The 3,612-nt window shown below is 37.1% G+C and overlaps 1 non-coding gene across 1 annotated transcript; it reads right to left on the bottom strand.

Moving 5' to 3' along the window:
• Positions 1–610: 610 nt before the first annotated feature.
• On the bottom strand, positions 611–682 carry trnaq-cug (transfer RNA glutamine (anticodon CUG)). Its single transcript has one exon. It is a non-coding gene; the product is annotated as a tRNA-Gln (tRNA).
• Positions 683–3,612: the final 2,930 nt, after the last annotated feature.

The raw sequence follows: 3,612 nt of genomic DNA on the forward strand, positions 1-3,612 counted from the left end.
AGGTGCTATGTGTTCACGGTCAAGAGGAATAGATTTATTTTAACTATAAAAAAAAAGTTTCAGTAAGGCTGGAAAACATTTATCTGAGCAAATTGTAACTGGTAGTCTGAACATTTTTTACAGGCTGGTTAAAAATCTGCCAGCTAGAAGTAGGCTAGAAAGCTAGATCAAAGCTGATAACCAATGACAAGACTGACAAGAAACCATCACGTATTGGTTATGGAAGCTGCACTATGAGTGGACTTGGTTCAACTAAGAGGCTTGTCTTGGTTGTGACGCTGACCTTGTTGCAAAAAAACACAAACACAAATTCTTCAAAGTCTAGATTCCTTTACCTGTTTATCTTCACTTTTACAAAACAGTTTCAGATCACACAATTTAGAATTTATTTAAACTTTCTGTCACTGTGTGTAATTGGTTTGGAAGTAAATTCAATTTGCACTTTTCAAGAATTGTGTCAACTATTGCCACTATTGTCAGTTTTGTCTGTGAACAAAGAAAGTTACTACATTAGAGTTCACAATGTTCCGGCTGTATATAATTAATCTTACCCAACAACATTTTCTTCAATAACAATGCTCTTTGTAGGCTCCTGTACCTGCAAACAGTTAGGTCCCACCGAGATTTGAACTCGGATCGCTGGATTCAGAGTCCAGAGTGCTAACCATTACACCATGGAACCAGGTAGGCATGAGGGAAATTTAAAGAGAATCGAGGGAAGCAGTTTAATCATATACATTATATTTCGACGTTGATGTTCCCATTGACAGTATACAACATGTTCCCTATCACCAATAGTTTGCCTCCTCACTTTTAAGCGGTGATCACTTCTGCTTCTTTCACACGTGGTCTTCTTGTCTGCCACCTGGTGGCGGATGGGGGGAATAGCGGTGTTGACATAAATTTTTCTCAATTCATTGCTTTTTCTCATTAATTTCCTGAGAAAGACCCCCTCGACCCTGCCAAGATTTTTGGCTTGCAAGACGCCCCTAAGCCAAAGCTTTATGAAAGCTATACAGTATAATAAAAGTCTACAGCAGGCCACCATTGTGACTTAAAAACGTCTTCCCTATGGGTGAACATTTTAAACTCAAATATGCATATACTTAGATAAGCAAGCAAATCTTTAAATAAACAGTGAGTTTAAATAAACCTTTAATAAAAACGTGTTCAGCAAACAGTAGACTGTTGATAAACAGATCCTATGTTTATTCATTAATACATTTGACAGATTAAGATTTGATTCTATTTGTGTGGGGTTGATTTATGTGGCGCTACATGTGATTTAAGGAGCTGTTGTAGACACAGAGGAGGTGAAAATGATCCGCCAGTCTGGGATGAATACTGATTATGCATTAAGAATGGCTAAGTAAAGATCTGGTCTCTGGTCTGATGGATTCTCACAGTTCCTGAAGCCGGACGTGACCACAATAAAGATCTGCAGCTGAGCTCTGCTCACCCACAGCACAGTGCAGTCGAATGATACATGCCTCAATAAAAGCACTTTAACTCTGAGAGCTGATTGAAGCCCTGGTGACAGTGATTCATTGGGACAATACAATCTTTAACAGGTACTCAGTCATGTGTCACTTATTTTGAAGTTGTTTTTGGAAATGTTTTATTATGATCACTTAATTTTTCCTCACCTCACAAACCCCCCTCCCTGGCTGTGGTGTCAGACTGAATTAAAAGTGACAGGTACCCAGCAGCAGGGGGGGGGGGGGGGGGGGGGTCAGCATCCAGGTGCAGCCTCATGAGAATAAACCTGAGGTGCAGCTCTGTCAGAGCATTTCGAGGTAGAGTCCTTTCCCAGTGGGCTGAAAGAGTGAGCTGAAAGACAGAGCTGGCAGACTGAGTTTAGCAGACAGGATTATAGGCCTGAATTATAAGGTGGGAGTCCCCACAGTTTCCCTCAGCATTATTCAACAACATTTTAATAACCGGCCTATACAGACAGTCTTAATTCAAGTGAATACATTTTCTAGATTATTTTATGCAATGCGTTGCACTTCTGTATGTATGAACCCAAATCCAGTCCAGATATGATTACTACTAAGTTATGATGGACTACAGGTGTGGACAGATGTGGATGTGTCAGTGAATCCATCATCTGTGAGGAAACCTTTTATTTAAACGACAAAAGAAATGAAAATAGCTCCCAGCATTAAAAATACTCAAGTATGCCCAAAAAGTTTTGTATTCATATACACTATTAATACATAGTTCACTGTTAATGCAACAATAGATCCTTCAAGTTAAAGTTTACACCTTAGTGTAGATATACCGCAGCTAAAGTACAAGTCCTGTGTCACGAATTTATCAGCAGAAAATAATAAGACAAAACGATTTAAGAAGAAAAAGTAAAAGTTCTGATTTATGAAGAATCTATTGTTCCAGTAACATCTCAATATAATTTAATGATAATGATAAATTAAGGCAAATACTTTTACAGCTGCATGAAAGAAGTAAAGAGATGTGTATATCATATTTATATTCTTCATAAGGTAAACTGTTGGTCTGAAGCTCTGCATCTGATAAACTTATACACTTTGAATCGAACACGTTCAAATCACAGGTTTTACAGAACTTGGAAGCCTGTGAGAATATTATGACGCCATTCTTTTTTTTTTTTATCCCCCGCAGACTCAGGACAACTTCTGGACATTTTGTGTCATGAGAGCAGAAACAGGTCAGAGTATTGTGAGCACAACACACTGTAATAACATTTAGCATTTGTTAAAAGTAAAATCCTTCATTCTTGAATCAAACACTCGTGTTGTTTTTACGAGGGGCAGTAAGGGTATTGACGTGACCGAAACAGGTTTTTGATGGCAGAATAGGTTTTTAATTTATAACTTATTTACCAAAACAACAAGCAGCATTGATATGACAGCAAAACCTTCTTCAGAGGAAAAACAGTCACATAGAATATGAACCACTGTCACCACACTGGTCAAAGATGGCTAAATGTCCAGCACTAATGAAACATTGTTGTCTGGGCATCGATTGTCAACATGTTATTGCTTCTACAGAGGATGAAATGGAATTCACATAGTGAATGAATAACTTTAATTTTATATATAAATAAGTTAGCCTGGTACAAACAGAAACTATTTTAGAATTTGACTTTTTACATTATACTTAAATGCTTCACGGGGAATTTGTGGTGTTTGAACTGGTCAGATGAAACCTTATTTTAATTTTACAATCTGACAGCAAGAGTGAGAGAGGACATCTTAAATAACTTCAAAAATGGTTCACAAAATGACACTGATCATCTCACAAGAAGAGAAATTGTGTTATCTACATCAGTGGGTATCCATTATCTGATCATGCTTATCTTTTTTTTTTTTTTATTATTCTAGTGTCACACTGATAGAAAAGTCACCATCACTTATATAAATTAATAAATAAAGCTTTATAAATACCAAACATAAAAGGTCAAAGCAATCCCTTCTCAACACCCAGTACTTAAAAAACGTAAACTAAGACATTTTGCAAGATAAAAAGCTTTCACATAGAAAACAAACACAAGATTGATCACCTCATCAGTGTGGGGAAAAGTCTTAAGACCTATACTGCTTGTGAGTGTCTCATAGTGATGCAATACTG

Source organism: Labrus mixtus, chromosome 4 (genome assembly GCF_963584025.1).
Source record: "Labrus mixtus chromosome 4, fLabMix1.1, whole genome shotgun sequence".
Classification (NCBI taxonomy): domain Eukaryota; kingdom Metazoa; phylum Chordata; class Actinopteri; order Labriformes; family Labridae; genus Labrus; species Labrus mixtus.